Source organism: Pseudophryne corroboree, chromosome 2 (assembly GCF_028390025.1).
Source record: "Pseudophryne corroboree isolate aPseCor3 chromosome 2, aPseCor3.hap2, whole genome shotgun sequence".
Classification (NCBI taxonomy): Eukaryota; Metazoa; Chordata; class Amphibia; order Anura; family Myobatrachidae; genus Pseudophryne; species Pseudophryne corroboree.
Window position 1 is genome coordinate 418,027,734 of NC_086445.1, and position 24,606 is coordinate 418,052,339.

The window sequence follows — 24,606 nt, forward strand, 5'->3', positions numbered from 1 at the left end:
TCTGTCACATTATTCAAGTTGTTCTGAGGAAGGGGAGCACGTCCCCGAAACGTTAACCTTTTGCTAATACAAAGATCACTTTTTCATCAGTCTCTGAGTGCCGCCTCATTTGTGTCACGTTTATATTCTGGGGCAGCCCCCCTGGTGGAAGGCAGTGGAGCAAGGTATGTGCGGCTAGTTCAGGAGTGCCGGAGTTTGCAACAAGGATATATATATATATATATAATCATCAAGCAGCGTATCGCACACACTTAGAGTGAACGAATCCGTGGGTGCCCAGTAGTCATCTCTACAGAAGTTCAAAATGGAAAAACAATAGAAGACCAGCACACCACCTCTTAGAAAAGTAGAAAAAAGAGCAATCTTTAATTTGCAAGTAGCATCAGGCCTTCAAAAAAACACAGCAGCATTTATACTCATCCGAACATCATGGATGCAGTCTGTATGTGTATATATTAGTGATGTGCACCGGAAATTTTTCGGGTTTTGTCTTTTGGTTTTGGATTCAGTTCCACGGCCGTGTTTTAGATTCGGACGCGTTTTGGAAAAACCTCCCTTAACATTTTTTGTCGGATTCGGGTGTGTTTTGGATTTGGGTGTTTTTTTTTCAAAAACCCCTCAAAAACAGCTTAAATCATAGAATTTGGGGGTAATTTTGATCACATAGTATATTTAAACCTCAATAACCATAATTTCCACTTATTTCCAGTCTATTCTGAACACCTCACACCTCACAATATTATTTTTAGTCCTAAAATTTGTACCGAGGTCGCTGGATGACTAAGCTAAGCGACCCAAGTGGCCAGCACAAACACCTGGCCCATCTAGGAGTGGCACTGCAGTGTCAGACAGGATGGCACTTAAATAAATTGGCCCCAAACATCACATGATGCAAAGATTTAAAAAAAAGAGGTGCAAGATGGAATTGTCTTTGGGCCCTCCCACCCACCCTTATGTTGTATAAACAAGACATGCACACTTTAACAAACCCATAATTTCAGCGACAAGGTCTGCCACACGATTATGGCTGAAATGACTGGTTGGTTTGGGCCCCCACCAAAAAAGAAGCAATCAATCCCTCCCTGCACAAACTGGCTCTACAGAGGCAAGATGTCGACCTCATCATCATCCTCCGATTTCTCACCGCTTTCACTGTGTATATCCCCCTCCTCTCAGAATATTAATTGGTCCCCACTGGAATCCATTATCACAGGTCCCTGTGTACTTTCTGGAGGCAATTGCTGGTAAATGTCTCCACAGAGGAATTGATTATAATTCATTTTGATGAACATCATCTTCTCCACATTTTGTGGAAGTAACCACGTACGCTGATCGCTGACAAGGTGACCGGCTGCACTAAACACTCTTTTGGAGTACACGCTGGAGGGGGGGCAACTTAGGTAAAATAAAGCCAGTTTGTGCAAGGGCCTCCAAATGACGTGCCTACTTGGATGATGTCACTCATATAATCCTCCACCATTCTTTCAATTGTGACAGAATCATATACAGTGACAGTAGATGACATGTCAGTAATCGTTGGTAGGTCCTTCAGTCCGGACCAGATGTCAGTTTTCGCTCCTGACTGCCCTGCATCACCGCCAGCGGGTAGTTTTCGAAATGTTATCCTTTTCCTGGCAGCTCCAGTGGCGGTAGAAAATGAAGGAGGAGCTGTTGGTGGGTCACGTTCCACTTGACTTGACAATTGTCTCACCAGCAGGTCTTTGAACATCTGCAGACTTGTGTCTGCCGGAAAGAGAGATACAACGTAGGCTTTAAACCTAAGATCGAGCACGGTGGCCAAAATGTAGTGCTCTGATTTCAACAGATTGACCACCCGTGAATCCTGGTTAAGCGAAAGAAGGGTTCCATCCACAAGTCCCACATGCCTAGCGGAATTGCTCCGTTTTAGCTCCCCCTTCAATCTCTCCAGCTGCTTCTGCAAAAGCCTGATGAGGGGAATGACCTGACTCAGGCTGGCAGTGTCTGAACTGACTTCACGTGTGGCAAGTTCAAAGGGTTGCAGAACCTTGCACAACGTTGAAATCATTCTCCACTGCGCTTGAGTCAGGTGCATTCCCCCTCCTTTGCCTATATCGTAGGCAGATGTATAGGCTTTAATGGCCTTTTGTTGCTCCTCCATCCTCTGAAGCATATAGAGGGTTGAATTCCACCTCGTTACCACCTCTTGCTTCAGCTGATGGCGGGGAATGTTCAGGAGTGTTTGCTGGTGCTCCAGTCTTCGGCACGCGGTGACTGAATGCCGAAAGTGGCCGAAATTCTTTGGGCCACCGACAGCATCTCTTGCACACCCCTGTCGTTTTTTTTAAAATTCTGCACCACCAAATTAATTGTATGTGCAAAACAAGGGACGTTCTGGAATTTGCCCACATGTAATGCATGCATAATATTGGTGGCTATGTCCGATATCACAAAACCCCAGGAGAGTTTAATTGGGGTAAGCCAATCTGCAATGATGTTCCTCAGTTTCCGTAAGAGGTTGTCAGCTGTGTGCCTCTTATGGAAAGCGGTGATACAAAGCGTAGCCTGCCTAGGAACGAGTTGGCGTTTGCGAGATGCTGCTACTGGTGCCGCCGCTGCTGTTGTAGCTGCGGGAGGAAATACATCTACCCAGTGGGCTGTCACAGTCATATAGTCCTAAGTATGCCCTGCTCCACTTGTCCACATGTCCGTGGTTAAGTGGACATTGGGTACACCTGCATTTTTTAGGACACTGGTGACTCTTTTTCTGACGTCTGTGTACATTCTTGGTATCGCCTGCATAGAGAAGAGGAACCTAGATGGTATTTGGTACCGGGGACACACTACCTCAAGAAATTCTCTAAGTCCCTGTGAACTAACGCCGGATACCGGACGATTGTCTAACACCAACACAGCTACCAAGGCCTGAGTTATCCACTTTGCAACAGGATGACTGCTGTGATATTTCATCTTCCTCGCAAAGGACTGTTGGACAGTCAATTGCTTACTGGAAGTAGTACAAGTGGTCTTCCGACTTCCCCTCTGGGATGACGATCGACTCCCAGCAGCAACAACAGCAGCGCCAGCAGCAGTAGGCGTTACACTCAAGGATCCATCGGAGGAATCCCAGTCAGGAGAGGACTCGTCAGACTTGCCAGTGACATGGCCTGCAGGACTATTGGCGTTCCTGTCTAAGGAGGAAATTGACACTGAGGGAATTGGTGGTGTGGTTTGCAGGAGCTTGGGTACAAGAGGAAGAAGGGATTTAGTTGTCAGTGGACTGCTTACGCTGTCACCCAAAGTTTTTGAACTTGTCAATGACTTCTGATAAATGCGCTCCAGGTGACGTATAACGGAGGATGTTCCGAGGTGGTTAACGTCCTTACCCCTACTTATTACAGCTTGACAAAGACAATACACGGCTTGACACCAGTTGTCCACATTTCTGTTGAAATAATTCCACACCGAAGAGGTGATTTTTTTTGTATTTTGACCAGGCATGTCAATGGCCTTATTCATCCCACGGACAACAGGTGTCTCCCTGGGTGCCTGACTTAAACAAACTACCTCTCCATCAGAATCCTCCTGGTCAATTTCCCCCTCAGCGCCAGCAACACCCATATCCTCATCCTGGTGTACTTCAACAGTGACATCTTCAATTTGACTATCAGGAACTGTGGGTGCTCCTTCCAGCACTTGCAGGGGGCATGCAAATGGTGGAAGGAGCCACCTCTTCCCGTCCAGTGTTGGGAAGCTCAGGCATTGCAACCGACACAATTGGACTCTCCTTGGGGATTTGTGATTTAGAAGAACACACAGTTCTTTGTTGTGCTTTTGCCAGCTTAACTCTTTTCATTTTTCTAGCGGGAGGATGAGTGCTTCCATCCTCATGTAAAAGTGACCCACTAGTCATGAGGAACATAGGAGAGGGCCTTAGCCGTTCCTTGCCACTCCGTGTCGTAAATGGCATATTGGCAAGTTTACGCTTCTCCTCAGACGCTTTTAATTTAGATTTTTGGGTCATTTTACTGAACTTTTGTTTTTCGGATTTTACATGCTCTCTACTATGACATTGGGCATCGGCCTTGGCAGACGACGTTGATGGCCTTTCATTGTCTCTGTCATGACTAGTGGCAGCAGCTTCAGCACTAGGTGGAAGTGGATCTTGATCTTTCCCTATTTTACCCTCCACATTTTTGTTCTCTATTTTTAATGTGTGGAATTATATGCCAGCTGCAAGATACAGCAATGGACTACTGTACTGTTCTACTATATACTGGTGTTCACCACAATGCAGCACTGTACTATTATATACTGGTCCCCACAATGCAGCACAGATATTGAGCACTGATCAGGAGACTAAAACTGAGTCTGACACGGAGCTGCAAGATACAGCAATGGACAACTGTACTGTACTACTATATACTGGTGGTCACCACAATGCAGCACTGTACTACTATATACTGGTCCCCACAATGCAGCACAGATATTGAGCACTGATCCAGAAAATAGAACCGAGTCTGACACGGAGCTGCAAGATACAACAATGGACAACTGTACTCTACTACTATATACTGGTGGTCACCACAATGCAGCACTGTACTACTATATACTGGTCCCCACAATGCAGCACATATATTGAGCACTGATTAGGAGAATAGAACTGAGTCTGACACGGTGCTGCAAGATACAGCAATGGACAACTGTACTGTACTACTATATACTGGTGGTCACCACAATGCAGCACTGTGCTACTATATACTGGTCCCCACAATGCAGCAAAGATATTGAACACTGATCTGGAGAATAGAACTGAGTCTGACATGGAGCTGCAAGATACAGCAATGGATAACTGTACTACTATATACTGGTGGTCACCACAATGCAGCACTGTACTACTATATACTGGTCCCCACAATGCAGCACAGATATTGAGCACTGATCAGGAGACTAAAACTGAGTCTGACACGGAGCTGAAAGATAACGCTATGGCCTACTGTACTGTACTACTATATACTGGTGGTCACTACAATGGAGCACTGTACTACTATATACTGGTCCCAACAATGCAGCACACTGAGCACAGATATTGAGCTTTTCAGGCAGAGAACGTAGCCACGTCCTCTCCACTCAATCGACAATACATGAGTGAAAATGGCGGCGACGCGCGGCTCTTTATATGGAATCTCGCGAGAATCTGACAGCGGGATGATGACGTTTTCCCCCATTCGGGTTTTGCGTGTTAGGCGGGAAGAACCGAGGCTGCCTCGGACCTGTGTACACCATGTGAAGTTCAGGGGGGTTCGGATCTCGACGAACCGAACCCGCTCATCTCCAGTGTGTGTATGTGTGTGTGTGTGTATGTATGTGTGTATATATATATATATATATATCACCAACGTTTCCATATTTTGATCATATTTTCATCAGGATAATACAATAAGAGAAATAACATACCTTGTATACCAGAACCTCTCACACGTGAATGCCGGCGTCGGAGGCGGGACCACTCACCTGTCCCTTGGCTACACTGCAAGATGATGTCAAGGCAAAGCGCCGAATCCGTCAGTGTATACAATCACCATGGACATACACATCTCCTTGCAACCTGATACAATAAAACTTTGCATTATGGCAACCTGAATTATCATCACAATCATAATATTAGATACTTAACAAATGTATTGTCTTACCACAATTTCAATTAAAATCCAATGTTAATAAACCACTGAAACGCAATTAGTAAATTAACGTAAAGATGCAAAGGAAATGCTTTCGTTTAAACCTTTAGGGGCAATTACGTTGAGTCGGTGAATCCACCGTGCCTCACACTGTAATAACTGTAACAAACGATCACCACCTCTAATACTTAAAGGGACCGTATCAATCATACGGTAATGTTAACTATATAAAGGATGTTTAAATTCTGAAAAATGACGAACTAATGGCTGATCACTCGTACAAGGTGCTATAGCGCCGCGGATAGCTGTTCGATGGTTACCCATCCTTTCCTTAAACTTGCTTTCCGTTTGCCAATATACTGTAGGTTAACCCACAAGAGCATATTATTTGATCTACCACAAAGGTTGAATTGCATGTGAAATAGTGTTTAATTTTATACATTTTACCTGTGTGGCGATAAAAAAAAGAGTCTCCAGTAAGGAGATACTGACAAGTAGTGCAAGTGCACTTGAAATAACCCACTCTAGAATTAGTTAGAAATGTGTTTGTTCTGTTTCTAGAAGTAGTAATGACAGTTTTAAATAATATGACTTTTAAATTGTGACCTCTTGAGTTGCTTGGCATCAGATCATAATTGTATAAATTAAGTTTAGCATCACTTTGAATTAGGGGCCATAACCTTTTAGCCTTATTCATAATCAGAGGGGACATATTGTTATATTTATTTACCCAAGGGAATTTTTTCCTGATTTGCACCTTGGGAAGTTTAGACTCAGAGAGGAGAACAGAATGATCAAGTGCTAAAACTTTTTCTTACAATCCAGTAGCATCCTATGGTCATACCCTTGTTCTCAAAACTTAAGTTACCTGGACTCTCTTTTACAACCATTGATTCAGTTGGAACCAACATTTTTACTTGACACTACCACTTTTCTTAAACGATTGCATACTATATCTTTTGTTACAGATGATTGTTGGTTGGTCTGTATTGACATAGTAAATCTATATACATCGATTCCCCATAGTTTCAGTGGTTTATAAACATTGGATTTTAATTGAAATTGTAGTAAGACAATACATTTGTTAAGTATCTAATATTATGATTATTGTGACGATTATTCAGGTTGCCATAATGCAAAGCTTTCTTTGCTAGGAGATGTGCATTTCCATGGTGATGGTATACACTGATGGGTTCGGCTCTTTGCCATGACATCATCTTGCAGTGCGGCCAAGGGATGGGTGAGCGGTCCCACCTCTGATGCTGGCACGTGTGAGAGGTTCCGGTATAAAAAGTATGTTATTTCTTTTATTGTATTATTCTGATACAAATATGATTAAAATATTGAAATGTTGAGAAATTGGATACCACGTCCGCTTGTTGATTAACTTATGTGAACCTGAGTGCTGCATCTTTGTGCAGTATATATATATATATATATATATATATATATATATACTTACTTATGGGAGAGTGGGAAGAGAAAAATATATATAATACAGAATATGACAATATAAACATCAAATTGTATCAAGGATATATTGATGATCTTATAATCATCTGGCAGGGAAATCAAGAAGATGTTAGTAAATTTATTGATTATTTGAATCTTAATTATTATAATTTAAAGTTTACTTTTAACACTGACGAAAATAATTTAGCATATTTAGATCTAGAACTAAAGGGATGTCCAACAGGAAAAATCACCACCAAAACAATTTTCAAGGATGTGGACGCTAACAGCTATATTCCAGAAACTAGCTGTCACCACTATCCTTGGAAAAATGGCGTCCCGTACTCACAGTTCATTCAAATAAGAAAAAACAGTAGTAGCGTAGAAAATTATTGGAATCAATCTGCCTTATTATTTGATAGGTTCACTGAAAGAGGATATAATCCCAGCCTGCAGGAGGAAGCGAGATTGAAAGTAGAGAAGAATTGATTAGTGATAAAACCACTAACATTGAAGAAAACATGTCTATACAACCATTTATTACCCAATATAGCAAGGATGCAACTAAGATTAAGAAAATCATGTCCAAACATTGGGACATACTACTGAAAGATCCAGTTCTTGGACCTAGTCTTCCGACCAAACCACATTTGGCCTATAGAAAAGCATCCAACTTAACATAGACATTTGTCTATGTTATTTGATGGTTAACAATGACACATTTACTGATGTTACCATATGTATCATCATAAGTGGTTCTTCTAGTTCTACATTATGATACCTTTCTTCTTCTAAGTAAGAGGGGTTCATGATGGATTGTTGAAGTGATTATTAGAATTACAGTGTTAGATATATGTCTTATGTTCAGGCTGGAGATATAGTGCACTGTCTTTTTAACTGTTTTGATTACATGTTGTATTTTGTGGTAGCTATGGTGATGAGGGTGTCTCTACCCGTCTCTGCCTGGTGGACGTATGCCATCATCGCGTCTATTGGCGAATTACGTGACTGCATCCTGAATCCGGAAGCAGGACGGGACGGGGCATTGAGAGCACTTACATCTGTGTGGTATATAAGAGGTAAGTTTGTCTTCTGTTGTTGTCTTTCCTGATAAAAATTGTGCAATACAACTGAAACATTGAAAATCTGTTATGCTGTCTGTGGAAATTCCTGCTGAGTGCCACCGTTATCTCGATATGTAAGTGACCAGTGGACTACTGTGTTTCTCTGGGAGGGCACCCAGGTGATAAGTTAATTAAAGTGGAGTGCCGGTCTGCAAATCTCTCTCTCTCTCCCTCTCTCTCTGTCTCTCTCTCTCTCCCTCTCTCTCTCTCTCTCTCTCTATATATATATATATATATATATATATATAAAAGATACAATGGGATCCAATAAGAAAACAATTTGTTATCAAACGAAGCATCTATATGTGAATCCTCACCATTGCTTTTAATTAAGGCCACAGCTTACTAATTGACTTCTTGCAAGTTAAAAAATTTAGAAATAGCAATGGTTTTACAAATACTTATCCTACATAAAATAAAATACAAATCAGTGTGCAGGATAATTCAATTGAAAGTATTATATGCACATTTATAGTTTTAGGCCCAAATTATTAAGCCTTAAAAAGTGATAAATTGGAGATGGACAAAGAGTGATAAATGACCAGCCAATCAACTCCTGTCATTTTTTACACACAGCCTGTAACATCATTTATCACTCTTTATCAGTCTCCACTTTATCACTTTTTAAGACTTAATACATTTGGGCACTAGTTTCAGAAATGTTTTCCAGGTATGGGCTTCTTCTATAACTCTTGTCTAAATATACGAGACAAGACATCATTTAACAATAACCTCCACCTTAACATTCCTGTCCTCATTAGGTTATCTGACTTCTCCCAATTAGTTACTGCAGTAGAAAATGCTCAGCGTTCATGTCAGTTAGTCTGACATCATTACCAAATAGTGGCAATTATTTACTAATTTGTCTCTTGGGTATTCAGAATGTTTTGCCTAATAAGGTATCCAGATGATGTGTACCACACCTATATCTTCATGAATGAGCCTCTAAACATTACCTTCTATTTATTTCTATGTTTATTGTACCGGCTGATAAATTAAGTCTTTTAAAAAAATCATTCGCTTCTAACTACCACAAGATGAGTACAGTATTTTTCTTTGCCCTTAGAGGGCAATAACTGGATCCCCCATTTTGAGCTGTGGAGGATGTACCTGATTGCACTGACCTGTGCCCAATGCCTCAATAGCCCCAATTTTCTTTTACAATTCTGCTAACTCATAAAATTCTGCTAACTCATAGAAACATTAATGTGCTTTCAATTATGTCTAACATTTTCAGGATTTACTTGGATCATCATTTGCCATAGTTCTCCCTGTTATATTATTTAGACTATGTTTATTAAACCAATGCTGCCTAACACACTTGATATTATTGAGCATCTCAAGAGTTTATTCTTGGCTAAGAGGCTAAAATATAGGATTACAGATGGGCCAGTTAACTTTTTGCGATTATTCCACCCTATTTATGAACTGGAAAATTGTCTTATAACAAAAGACTCACATGTGATTATAACACTGCAATCTCACGTGGTGCAACAAATTGTATTTATACTGATAGCTAACAACGTCTGACAATGCTGGAGAGAATTTTATGGGAGGCTTTAAATTTATATAAAGCTAATATTAATATAATGCCACCAACTATATTAGGACTGTCTAAACAAGTTAAATAATTCTGAATTGTAGTGTATCAGAATACGTCATTATAAATCTTTAGCTTGGAAGAATGGACATTTCAAATCAATACCTGCCTTTTTCTCTATACACTGAAATTCTGTAAACAAGTTTTATTTCAATGGCATAAATAGACCTGAATACCCAAAGCAAGGATATATCTCTTTGTGCACAAAACCCAAGGTTTCTAGGTTAAATAAAATAACATACTATAGCAATATATAATGTATCATTTTATTCTCATCATTGTACCCCAAGCAATACGTGTAATTAATTGCAGTCAAGGATGGAAAATGCACATGCTATGAAGATGTACATTATTATGACATAGTGGAGACAATTCAGCAACAGCACTTAAATTTACACCAAAGGGCACAAATTAATAACCACGCAGAGATGTCTCTTTTGTGAAAACACCAGCAAATTAATCAAAAGAACAGCAGAACAACCTCCAGCGGCCAAAGAATTTGTGTTAGCGGCTTTTCTTTTCTTCTTTAAATATAGTCTGTTCTTTAATCACATTACTTTGTAAGAACGTTTTCCATACATCACAATGATAACTGAACTTTATGTCTTACATATATTTTAACTACTTAAATAAGGACAAAACCTTAGCACACTATATTTAGGAACCTACTAAAGGATATTTGAAAAAAGGGAAGCATGGGGCTAAGTCCTATATTGTTTTCCAAAATCAGGTATCCATTAATTAAATAAACCCATATTGTCGGAAATTGTGTATTTATTTTATGAAATATGGGTACTACACAAATAACATTCCCAGCAGTCCATGGAACTATAATTAAGGGTAAGCATACTTATGGTCATGAAAGGGATGCTACCTGTTCTGTTGATTATCCATAGTGTAACATTTTGGTGTGCCCAGTCCATTTTCCAGATTACAGTTCATGTTTCACATTTCTTTCAAATGCATTTATTTAATATAGCAGTGGATATAGATGGTAATACACGTAACAACACAATGGTTGTGAAAGCAGTAGAACAAAGATTTATTACACAATATAAAAATTGTATACTTAAAATAAAATAATAATGCAAAGTACAAGAATGACAAACCCAAAGGGGAAATCTTGTACTTTGCATTATTGTTTAATTTTAAGAACTACTTCTTTTACAACCACTGTGTTCTTACGTATATTACTATCTATATCCACTGCTATATTAAACCTTGCTTGGTGGTCCTAAGGATCAACACCATCAGTGGAGAGTCATACCCTTACTGTCACTACGTTACCTTGGGAGTTCATTAGGGGAACTCCAGCACTCTACCTGGGCTTGCTGTGATCCCAATACAGCACAACCACACACCCCTTTCCCCATTCCTGCGCATTTGTTTAATACTTTTAAAAGTATAAATATCTAAACAGATGCTGAGTGAAATCTGTTCTACAGTACTTTTTTCTGACTGACAGATCCCGCACTTACACTAGCTGGTACATAGATGTGTATGCTGAGATCATTTGAATGTTTATGATGACATTACAAACATGTTTATGAATATGAAACAGAAGATAGATAGGTACCGCTGAGCGTACACAGATGCTCCTATTCAGAATGAATGGGGAGCGTGCGCGTCTACGATGCAAGCGTGTCCCATTCTTTCCCAGTGGTGCGCCCTGCGGGGTACACCTAGTCGCAGACGAAGCCACGATCAGCATGGCTCCATCTGTATGGTAAAAGAAATTTCAGAGATTTACATATTTACAAATACTGTATATGGTTAAGCCGTCAGGCTCGGCAAGGCATCTCTGATACTGGTGCCCCTGTCCACTGCCGAAAGTGGTTACAATGGGCACAAAAGCATCAGAATTGGAGCATGAAGCAATGGAAGAAGGTGGTCTGGTCTGATAAATGACCTTTTACATCATGTAGATGGCCAGGTGCTTACGCTTTGTTTACCTAGGGAAGAGATGGCACCAAGATGTGCTATTGGAAGAAGGCAAGCCGGCGGAGGCAACGTGATATTCTCGGCAATGTTTTGCTGGGAAACCTTGGTTCCTGGCATTCTAGTGGATGTTACTTTGGCACGTAACCACCTACATAAACATTGATGTAGACTAAGTACACCTCATGCTTGGTAATGGTATTCCCTGATGGCAGCGGATTCTTTCAGCCAGATAATGCGTCATGCTACACTACACAAATTATCCAGGAATGGTTTGAGGACCATGACAAGGAAATTCATGGTGTTGACTTGGCCTCTAAATTTCCCAGATCTCAATCTAATCAAGCATCTGTGGGATATGCTGGAAAAACAAATCCAAGCCATGAACTCCCCACTTTGCAGCTTACGGGATTTAAAAGATCTGCTGCTAATGTTTTGGTGCCAGATACCATAGTACACCTTCAGAGGTCTTGTGGAGTCCATGGACGAGATGCATCATTGCTTGATGAGTGATAAATGGAGAGAGAAAAAGTACCAAATAGTCAGCTCCTAACTAATTTTTAAAACACAGCCTGTAACATGGCAGTTAGGAGCTGATTGGCTGGTACTTCATCTCTCTCCATTTTATAATTCTCTAAGTAATGATTCCTCTAGCCATCTGTCTTGATGAATCAGAGCTGTTTTTGTGGCATGAGGGAGACCTACACAATATTAGGTAAGTGGTTTTAATATTATTGCTGATCAAAAAGGCCTCATAAAAAAATTATTGTGTTTTTCCATGGCCGCAACTAGGAGGGACATGTGCCCCTGGCACCTGATTTGAGGGGGAAAAGAGATGGTGCACCACTACTGATACCTGGAGCAGCTGGCTGCTCTACCTGCCGCTGCTTCTGCACAGCTCCTTCCATCTGCTGCTACCTCAGCCAGCTGCTCCTCCTACCCTCACTCACCGCTGGACTCGGGTCCGACACCTCCATACACAATCTGTGGATCTCCCCTCAGCAGACCCAGGGGCTCTCTTCTGTTCCTCTCTGTGGATATCTTGATTTCCTGTGACATTTACTGGATCCCTCTTCCTAAGTAGAGGCACCAGAATGCGGCCTTGTGTACAGACTTTACCTGCAAAAGCTGCAGTGTCTGAATGACAGAGCTGAGAGGGCAGTAGGAAGTTGGTGTTTAAGGCCTGAGAAAAATACCCTGACCAGAGCAGGTTGACTGTATTACATGGATATACAGTGTACAATGTGTTGAGCACTACTGGTGTAGATTATATTACTAGGTGGGGGACAGTCAGAAAACATGATATCAGGCCTGCCAGTGTTCACCAAATGCAAAATGTGGACAAAGCTATAACTTCAGGTTACTGTGCTAAATCTGATGAAAAAATCGCCTCATATAATAATAATAATAATAAAAAAAATAAGAATTTAATACCTACCGGTAATTCCTTTTCTCCTAGTCCATCGTGGATACTGGGGTCTTGTACTTTAGTACCATGGGGTATAGATTGGGTCCAATAGAGCCTGGCACTTTAAAAACCTTTAGTGTGTATGTGTGTGCTGGCTCCTCCCCTCTATGCCCCTCCTACCAGACTCAGTCTAGGAAAACTGTGCCCAAGGAGATGGACATAATATGAGAGAAGAACAATACAACAGCGGTGAGGCAACACACAACCCTAAATAAAAGGAGGGTGCTAACCAGAACAGAGGATAGCAACACCATCCTAACCCGGATAGCACAGCCATCCCAACAACATAATGGGACTGCAATCTTGGTCCAACCAAATACTTACACAGGTAAGCAGGAACGAAGCACTGAGGCGGGTGCCCAGTATCCACTATGGATGATGAAAAAAGGAATTACCGGTAGGTATTAAATTCCTATTTTCTCTTACGTCCTAGTGCATACTGGGGTCTTGTACTTTAGTATCATGTGAAAGTCCTAAAGCTCCCAAAGGGGTGGGAGAGTACTGAGGCCCCTGTAAAACTGCCTTACCAAACTTAAGGTCATCCTTGGCCAAGGTATCGAACCTACAGAATTAAAAAACGTGCTTGAACCAGACCAAGTTGCAGCATGGCACAACTGTAGGGCCGATAAACCCCGGGCAGCCAACCCAGGAAGACCCCACCGACCTTGTCGAGTGTGTTATGAGCCACGGCTGTGGCTCATTCCTGTTTTGCATTTTGGTTCTGTATTTTATGTTATACTTCTGTTTATGTTCCCCGTGGGTATCATGGGGTGCTCGGAGCTCACCCTTAAGGAGGGGATACTGTTATGAACCACAGGTAGTGGTTCATTTCTATTTTATGTTTATTAAGTTGTCTTGCATGCCAGGATTTCCTGTTGCTCTGTTTTAGTATGCTCTTGTCTGCTGCCGCTGGTTAGTCTGTGTAATTGCAGCTTGTTCCATGTGTTCAGCCTCACCTGGCTGCTAATTGCATCTTGTCAGCTGGAGTCATGCAATAGGCCAGCTGCTCTGGATTATTAATTAGGCCTCTCTGTTATATGCTGGCTGATTGCAGTTCACAGACGCTGGTGATATTTCTGGGTTTTCAGTCTGCTTGAGTTCTGAGCTTGGTTCCTGCTAGTTCCTGAGCTTCCTGTTTGCCTGTGTCTGCTGCAGAGAGTTCCTAGTCCCGGTCTTTTCGGTTGTTCCTGTCCTCAGAGATCCTGTACTCGGAAGTTACCATCTGTTCCTGGAGTCTGACCGAGCACCTTTAACATCTGGTGGTGTTCGTGAGTCGCGGCGCAGCCGTGTGTTGCGGCTTGTCCGCTTCTGTTTATTATTTTGTTTAATTGTGTTCTGGAGCTTTGCGGAGGATTCCGCTTCCACAGATCCACTCTGGTGTCCGGCGGAGCCGGATAGGAGTGTCGGATCAGTGGATCCTTGGTTGTCCTTTTTCCTGGCGGCTAGTCCGCACATACCTTTTGATTTAGTTAGTTAGCTTGTAACCCCTGGCCTGGTTGCTTAGTCAGAGGGCCCCTTGTTATCACCCTGTCTCGGACTTCCCCTTGTCTCCCATTAAGACCTGCGGGGGCATCGGGGTTGGGCAGACATAATCCGCCCTTCGAACGCGGCTGCCATGGGCTCAAGCAACCATAGTCTCGCAGGGGATTTCTGATAACACGGGCGAGACAACGGAGTTAGGGCGCCAGGGGTTACTAGGCTATCCAGCTCCCACAACCAGCTTATTTTCCTGTACTCAGATCCCTGCCATAAGATCTCCTCCGGTCTGGAGTACAGGAATCATAACATTATCACCAGCCATACCACAAAAAAGAAATAAAACTTTTTTTCTTTTTTGGCCCAGTCCAGTGTCTAGTCTAGAATCCAGTCCTGTCTAGAATTCAGTGTGCAGAATCCAATCCGGTGTTTAGAATCCAGTCCTGTATAGAATTCAGTGTGCAGATTCCAGTCCGGTGTTTAGAATCCAGTCCGGTGTTTAGAATCCAGTCCGGTGTTTAGAATCCAGTCCGGTGTTTAGAATCCAGTCCGGTGTTTAAAATCCAGTCCGGTGTTAAAAAAAAAAAAAAAAAAAAAAAATAAATAAATTAAAAAAAAAAAAAAGTCTTGATTTGTTTAGCAAAATTTAGTCTTGTCTTGTCTTGTCTTGTCTTGCCTTGTCTTAAATCCTCCTATGTCTACTATGCAAGCCCTGCAGGCATCTCTCGAAGCCCTGAACTCTGTATTCAGTGCTTTGAGACCAGAGCGACTACAAGTTTGGCAGCAATCCCTAAAGCAACTGCAAAACCTTCTGACTAAAATCTTGCTCATTTTGCCAGAAGTCGTTGAGAGTACATCTATCTCTAAAGAGACTCTTGTTCACAGTATGGTGACAAGAGAATCCTCTGGTTTAATTGAAGAGAAAATGTTTAAAAGTTTTCTGCGGCCCAGGCTCTCAGAAGAGGAGCGTCTGCGTCGCAGAAACTTAAACTTATGCCTATATTGTGGGGGTTTAGGCCATTATCTGCAGACCTGTGAGTTGCGCAAGCCAAAGTGTGGTGACGAGTCTTGCCCTCTGGCCAAGTTGAGTCATGATACAAGACCTACTCCTGTCTCTACTGTGGCAGAGGTACTTGTCACACAACCCACACAAAAAAGCTCTCTGTCCTATAATTGGGGTCCTTGGGCAAGGGAGCCCCATTATAGATTCAGGAATCAAAAGAGAATGTTTCTCTCCTCTCTTGAGGTTCCTGTGGAAGCGGAGTTGCAAGTCCCTGGAGGGGTGCCCGATGCCCAGGTTCCTGGAGGGGTGCCCGATGCCCAGGTTCCTGGAGGGGTGCCCGATGCCCAGGTTCCTGGAGTGGTGCCCGATGCCCAGGGTCCTGGAGTGGTGCCCGATGCCCAGGGTCCTGGAGTGGTGCCCGATGCCCAGGGTCCTGGAGTGGTGCCCGATGCCCAGGGTCCTGGAGCGGTGCCCGATGCCCAGAGTGCTGGAGCGGTGCCCGATGCCCAGAGTGCTGGAGCGGTACCCGATGCCCAGAGTGCTGGAGCGGTACCCGATGCCCAGAGTGCTGGAGCGGTACCCGATGCCCAGAGTGCTGGAGCGGTACCCGATGCCCAGAGTGCTGGAGCGGTACCCGATGCCCAGAGTGCTGGAGCGGTACCCGATGCCCTAGCTTATAGAGGGACATCAAATATTATAGTTCAGGTGTCCATACCGGAAGGGGTCTCAGAAGCTGTTACCCCAGGTAGGGATTTGAAAAGCGCAATCCCAGAAAGGGTATCTAAAACCATAGTTCTTGAAGGGAACTCGAGAAGCAAAACCCCAGAAGGGATCTTTGAAGTAATATCCCCAAGTGGGGTCTCGAGAGACGCAGCCCCAAAGAAGGGTCTAGAAGTCGCTTCCCCAGGAAAGAACTTAAGAAGCATAGCATTAGTGGAGGATCTGAACGTTATGGCTTCAGCAAAAGTCCCGGAAGTCATAGTCCCGGGAGAACTTTCGATAATTATCGACTCAGAGAGGGAGGCCGATGGCCCGATCCCAGTCAGGGAGGTCAACGGTCCGGTCCCAGTAAAAGAATCCGAGGTGCTGACCCCAGCGGGGTTCCCGGAGGCCACTGCCCCAGCGGGGTTCCCGGAGGCCACTGCCCCAGCGGGGTTCCCGGAGGCCACTGCCCCAGCGGGGTTCCCGGAGGCCACTGCCCCAGCGGGGTTCCCGGAGGCCACTGCCCCAGGTGGGGTTCAGAGAGTCACTGCCCCGGGTGGGGTTCAGAAAGTCACTGCCCCGGGTGGGGTTCAGAAAGTCACTGCCCCGGGTGGGGTTCAGAAAGTCACTGCCCCGGGTGGGGTTCAGAAAGTCACTGCCCCGGGTGGGGTTCAGAGAGTCTCAGCCTCAAGTAAGGTCAATAGTGACCAGGTACTAGCAAAGCACTTCAGTCAGTCAGATGGGAAGGAAACAGATCCTGACTCTGATATCTCAACATCCATAATCTTTGATGGGGACTTAGCCCAATTTCTGGCGCTTTACAAACACTATTACATTATTATGTTGTCTAGACCATTTCTGGGCATCACTCCAGAGAACCTTGTGCTCTATCTTATTTATTCTTTTAAAGGAGAGCCTTTTGAGTGGGTGACCAGCCTAATGAAAGCTGAAGATCCCATTCTTCAGGATCCCCCAGCATTCAGTGATGCAATTATTAAAAGATATGGTTCCAAAGAAATTGGTTCAGGTTCCTCTAAGTCACCCGTCTTGTCTTCTGAGATTCCACCAAATACTGTAAACTCGGCACAAGAGTCCCAGCCCGTTGTTTTGACTGCAGGATGTGCTTTTCTGACTTCTTCTTCTTCTAATAATAGTACTTTGCCAGAAAATTCAGCTCCCAAGGGTAAGAAACCTGTCTCTGATTTGAACGCAGCCTTGTTGGGTGGTACCATCAGTTCAGACAATGTTTGGGGAATTACCTTGGTCAGACCTAAAGAGCTTTGTAAAAAGAAGAAAAATAAATAATTTTTGACTCTTGCCTTGATAAAAAAAAAAAAAAAAAGATTTTTTTTCCTTATCTTGTGTCCAGTGGCCACCGTCAGGGGGAGGGCACTGTTACAAGCTGTGGTTGCAGCTTGTTTCTGTTTTCGTGTCTGTTTGACCAATGTGTCAGGTTTTTTTTTTTTGTATCCCTTGTTCTGGATAGTCTGAATTTTGGGGTCTTTTGACCCCTCCTCAAGAGGGGGGTAATGTTATGAGCCACGGCTGTGGCTCATTCCTGTTTTGCATTTTGGTTCTGTATTTTATGTTATACTTCTGTTTATGTTCCCCGTGGGTATCATGGGGTGCTCGGAGCTCACCCTTAAGGAGGGGATACTGTTATGAACCACAGGTAGTGGTTCATTTCTATTTTATGTTTATTAAGTTGTCTTGCATGCCAGGATTTCCTGTTGCTCTGTTTTAGTATGCTCTTGTCTGCTGCCGCTGGTTAGTCTGTGTAATTGCAGCTTGTTCCATGTGTTCAGCCTCACCTGGCTGCTAATTGCATCTTGTCAGCTGGAGTCATGCAATAGGCCAGCTGCTCTGGATTATTAATTAGGCCTCTCTGTTATATGCTGGCTGATTGCAGTTCACAGACGCTGGTGATATTTCTGGGTTTTCAGTCTGCTTGAGTTCTGAGCTTGGTTCCTGCTAGTTCCTGAGCTTCCTGTTTGCCTGTGTCTGCTGCAGAGAGTTCCTAGTCCCGGTCTTTTCGGTTGTTCCTGTCCTCAGAGATCCTGTACTCGGAAGTTACCATCTGTTCCTGGAGTCTGACCGAGCACCTTTAACATCTGGTGGTGTTCGTGAGTCGCGGCGCAGCCGTGTGTTGCGGCTTGTCCGCTTCTGTTTATTATTTTGTTTAATTGTGTTCTGGAGCTTTGCGGAGGATTCCGCTTCCACAGATCCACTCTGGTGTCCGGCGGAGCCGGATAGGAGTGTCGGATCAGTGGATCCTTGGTTGTCCTTTTTCCTGGCGGCTAGTCCGCACATACCTTTTGATTTAGTTAGTTAGCTTGTAACCCCTGGCCTGGTTGCTTAGTCAGAGGGCCCCTTGTTATCACCCTGTCTCGGACTTCCCCTTGTCTCCCATTAAGACCTGCGGGGGCATCGGGGTTGGGCAGACATAATCCGCCCTTCGAACGCGGCTGCCATGGGCTCAAGCAACCATAGTCTCGCAGGGGATTTCTGATAACACGGGCGAGACAACGGAGTTAGGGCGCCAGGGGTTACTAGGCTATCCAGCTCCCACAACCAGCTTATTTTCCTGTACTCAGATCCCTGCCATAAGATCTCCTCCGGTCTGGAGTACAGGAATCATAACAGAGTGGGCCTGAACTGACTACAGTAAGGGTAGAGCCGCCAAAGTATAGGCTAGTTGAATGGTCAACCTGAGCCAACGAGTGTCACGAGGCGAGCGCTTGCCGACACGGGTCCCGGGATCCGTCCTCTGCTGGCGAGGCTGTCTGTGGTGCTCTGTTGCTGCACGGAGACGCGGCTAGGTCGGCGGCTGGAGTGATGGCTTCCTAAGGCTGGAGGGAGGACCTAGTGGCCTGCAGCTACCCAGCGTGTCTGCAGTGCAGGGAGCAGCCATGTTCGAGACCAAGAGCAGCACTGTGCTCCCGCAGTTTGTTCTGTGCATCTCCTGTTAATTGGTCCCTTTTGGCTCTCCGAGTTCTCAGCCAACTCTCACTGCACAATGCTCACCAGCTCTCCAGTGCGCGGTTATGGTCAACCGCTCTCCCACCGGTGTCTTCGGATTCTGCAGGATTCCCGCGGTGGTTGACAGATTCAGCCTGAGCTCTTCATCCACGTATTTGCATCATCCTGCAATCAGTCTTCACAGTTCTTCATTCACGTTCTCACATCATCCAGCAACCAGTCTTCATAGTTCCACATTCACGTCTTTACATCATCCGGCAAAAAGTCTTCACAGTTCTTCAGCCTTGCCTTCGCATCATCCAACAACTCAACTTCACAGTTCCTTAGTCACGTCTTTGTATCATCTAAAGCATATTCTTCACAGTTCTTCAGTCTCAGCCTCGTATCATTCAGTGACTTAATTCTCTGCAGTTTTCCAATCCAGAACTAATTAGTCTCAGTCTCATTCTTATCTGTTATCCTTAATAAATATATGAAAAGGAATTATCTTTGTCCTTCTTGTTTCCAGCACTCAGGGGAATCTGCTCCTTAGGGTGGTCAGAGTCCAACAGATCCACAGAAACAGCCTGCTTTGACAACGAGCAATAAATTGCTTGGAAGCTGGATGACCAATCTTGGAGGCATCATAAAGGACAAACAGCAAGTTAGATTTCTGATGATGGGCCATCTTTTTGACCACATCCAAGGACTCAGGACCAACGGAAGCGTCATACAACACTGGAACCACAATAAGCTGATTCTAGACTTTGATTGAGCCTAAACGTAGGCCCATATCCACTTCTGCTTGCAGGAAAAGTAGAAAACGACCAATTCTAAATTCCACGGAAGAAACCTTTCTACTTTTACACCAGGAAACATACTTTCTCCACATACGATGATAATGTTTTGACATAACCATCTTCCTGGCCTGGACCATGGTGGAAATAACCCGGGAGGGAAGACCATTTCTTGCTAGTATCTCCCTCTCAACTTCCAAGCCATCAAACATACAGTAGCCGCTGTAAGTCTGGATAGATGAACGGACCTTGCTGAAGAAGATCATCTTGGAGCGGCAGAGGCCAGGGATTCTCCAGAGACATTGACAGGAGGTCCGAGGACCACACCCATTGAGGCCAATCCAGGGCAATTAGAATTGCCTGAATGATTTCCCTTTTTAGCACCCTTAGGATTAGCGGTAGAGGAGGGAACAGGTACACAAACTGGTACGTCCATGGTGCCATCAGCGCGTCCACTGCTACAGTCTGCAGATCCCTTGTTCTTGAACAGTAATGGCATAGCTTCTTGTTGACATGAGAAGCCATCAGATCTATCTGCGGATAGCCCCATCTGTGAATTAACTGCTGAAACACCTGGGGATGTAGGCCCCATTCCCCCGGATGGAGGTTGTGCCTGCTGAGGAAGTCTGCTTCCCAGTTGTCTACTGCCAGAATGAATATGGCTGAGATGGCCCTTGCGTTGGTCTCTGCCCAGAGAAGGATTTTTTACACCTCTCGCATCACCGCTCTGCTTCTCATTCCGCCTTGTCGGTTTATGCACGCCGCCGCTGTGGTGTTGTCTGGCTGAACCTGGTTTGCCCGATCCTTCAGGAGATGAGAAGCCTGCACAAGAGCATTGTAAATTGCCCTGAGTTCCAGGATGTTTATGGCCAGAGCAGATTCCTGTCTTGACCATATCCCCTGGAACTGGACCCCAACCCCAGAGGCTGGTATCTGTTGTCAGTAGAATCCATGAGTGGATATTGAAACTTCTGCCCTCTACCATGTCAGGAACTTGTAGCCACCATAATAGAAACTCTGGGCTTTTGGAGATAAGGTCACTTCCTGGTGCATGTGAAGCTGACCATTTGTCTGGCAGATCCAGTTGAAATGGTCAGGCATGAAATCTTCCATATTGGATTGCCTCGTAAGCTGGCACTATCTTGCCCAGTAATCAGATGCAAAGATGTATGGATACCTTGCGAGGATGGAGCAGTGAGCGGACCATAGACTGGACAGTCAAGGCCTTGTCCACTGGGAGAAACACCTTTTGAGATACAGTATCCAGTATCATTCCAAGGAACTGAAGATATTGGGTCGCTTCCAGGTGAGATTTCTGAAAATTTAGGATCCACGCATGATCCTTAAGTAGGTGAGTCGTCAGATCGATGCTTTGCAGCAGGCGCTCCCTGGACATAGCCTTTATTAGATTGTCCAAGTAGGGGACTATGTTGACTCCCATCATGCGCAGTTGGAGCATCATCTGCGCCATGATCTTGGTGAAGACCCTCGGAGCTGTGGACAATCCGAAGGGTAAGGCCTGAAACTGGAAAGGGTCATTCAATATGGTGAACCTGAGGTAAGCCTGATGAGGGGGCCACATGAGAATGTGTAGGTAAGCATCCTTGACATCCAGAGACACCAGGAACTCCCCCTCTTCCAGAGTGGACACCACCGCCCACAAGGATTCCATCTTGAATTTAAATACCCACAGATACGGCTTTAGAGACTTCAGGTTCAAGATGGGGTGCACCGTACCATCTGGTTTGGGAATGACAAAAAGACTGGAGTAAAAACCCCTGTCTGCAAAAGTTTTTGAATAGCCTCTTGCAAGGTAACTTTTGCTACAGGTAAAGCTGGTAAACCTGACTTGAAAAACCTGTGAGGAGGGAGTGTTTGAAATTCAAGCCGGTATTTTTGGGAAATAAGGTTTCTCACCCAAGGATCCCGGTAGGACTCTGCACACACGTGGACGAAGTGTTGAAGGTGAGCACCTGAAAATCGCCTTGCCGCTGAGGCCAACTGTCACGCAGAAGGCTTAGCGGCAGGGGATCCGGTGGTCTGGTCCAGGGAGACAGCAGGTGCAGGTTTATGGGACTTACCACGAGATCCTCTTGAAGTGGTGGAGACCCCTCGGCCCCTGCCTCTGAACCTTGCCACATGAAAGGACAGCAAGGAGGGTCCGGTGTAAGAACATCTAGCAGGTGGCACAGACGACGGCAAATAGTTAGACTTACCCGTCGTTGCTTGGGAGATTCTCTACACCCTTTTTGGAATCAGCGTCATCCGCCCACTGACGTAACCACAGAGCTCTGAGCGCCGAAACAGCCATAGCAGTAGTGCGACTATTTATCTTACAGAACTCTTTAATAGCATCGCTTATAAAATTTGCAGCATCCTGTATATGCTGCAGCAGAGTAATGACCTCATCCCGGGGCAGAGAGTCTAAACCGTCAATAACAGTATCAGACCACTTGACTACCACCCTGGAAATCCACCCACAAACTATTGTGGGATGTTGTGCAGCGCCAGCTGCCATATAAATTGCCTTGAGCGTGACCTCAATTTTACGGTCGGCCGGCTCTTTCAGGGATATAGCCCCTGGTACTGGAAGTACCAATTTCTTACATAGTCTGGATACAGAGGTATCGACTGACAGGGGGTTCTCCCATATCTTCCTGTCCTCAGCTGGCAGGGAAAAGGTATTTAGAAATTTCAGAGGAATTTTAAATTTCTAATCAGGGTTAAACCAAGCCTCCCTGGCCAGGGAGTTTAATTCCTTAGACACCAGAAAAGTTGCTGAGCACTTGGGTCTAACATTAAATTATAACTCCTCATCTGGTTCTGCCTCCTGATCCGATATGTGGAGGACCTCTCTTACAGCAAAAATGAGAGCCTCCACACCAGGAGACAGCATGCTGTCCTCATCCATATCATCATCATCCACATCAGGCTGATCAGAATCAGACTGGAGCACTTGTGGCAGTGAGCATTTATGTGAAACCCCTAGAGGGGGCTGAGAAACCTTCTTGGCATCTGCTGCTTTAGCCACACAATCAATAGAATGCTTTAACACCTGTCTCTCTCTTTTAGCTGCAGCTAATTTTGGATTGACATTCTGAATCATGCTTTTAAAGCTATCAAGCCAGTCAGGCCTGTGAGCTGGGTCCCTGTGGTGATACAAAACATTGTCCACACATGAGTGACTCCGCTGAAGACGGGGTTGAATTACAAGCAGTGCACATTACCATGTCCACAGACATCCTACACAATTGTAAAACAGCACAGCCCACTAGCCAAACACCTCCACACAGACCCCAGAGAGCTCTTGGAGTGACACTGAAGAGCAGACACCAGAACACAGAACACTGCAGTATAATATGTGTAACTAAATGTATGACCTGACAGTAGTGCAGCGGCACTGCCACTGATGTGCTCCCCCTTACAATGACCCCCTGGTACCAGTCCTGTAGCAGCATGGGTCTCCGGAAGAGCAGCGTGCATGCAGCCTGTTCCACAGCAGCAGGAAATGGCGCCTTCCTCAGGTCCTGCTCTGGGAAGCCCCGCCCCCTATAATGGCATGCGGTCCCTGACCCAAATTTTTATACTGGCTATGTTACAAAAACAGCATATATGCAGACAGTACACACAAAGCCTTTGTTGAGACAGTGGCCACTGAGGGCTTAGCCAGTTTGTCTGCTGCAGACACCGCAGCTCTGGGCCCATGACCGCTGCGTGACTTGCCGCCAAACTGCACCAGGGACCCGCTATCCGGGACCCCGGTGTAATACTCACCGCACCTTGTACTTCGGCATTTGTTAGAGGGTGGAGGCTAGCTGCTGGTGTGGGTACACATACTAACGATGTGTGATCAGCACCTCAGGAGCTCAGTGTTCTGTCAACTGGGATTATGAACCATTAACCCTCTCAGGAGGTTGGTTCGGTCCCCCCTCTAAGTTCCACGAAGCAGGCAGCCTGGTTTCCAACCAGGGCTACCTGAAAATAATAAACTAAAATAAAAATCAAAGGAAACTCTCTGGAGCTCCAGAGAAATGTACCCGGCTCCTGGGCACATTTTTCAAAACTAAGTCTGGTAGGAGGGGCATAAAGGGGAGGAGCCAGCACACACATACACACACTAAAGGTTTTTAAAGTGCCAGGCTCCAGTGGACTCAATCTATACCCCATGGTACTAAAGTAAAAGACCCCAGCATCCACTAGGACGTAAGAGAAATTACCATATAAACATAAAAAGCACTGTTTATAAGTCAAATTACAATACATTATATATAGTGGGTTTGTGTTTATTGGTGCAGCGTGAGTACTGCACCAGTTGCTGTGGTGTAACTTCATGAAATCACTTTCTAAACAGTGTGCTAGTTTAATTATATAAGAGCACTACTACTGTGTGGCATTATGTGTGTAAGGTGCATTACTATTGTGGGGCAT

At 44.6% G+C, this 24,606-nt stretch overlaps 1 protein-coding gene across 4 annotated transcripts in view; it reads right to left on the minus strand.

Annotated features, from left to right (window-relative positions):
- CFAP47 (cilia and flagella associated protein 47) overlaps positions 1-24,606 on the minus strand; it is a 1,065,013-nt gene that overhangs the window by 119,146 nt on the left and 921,261 nt on the right. The gene's annotated exons all lie outside the window — the stretch shown is intronic.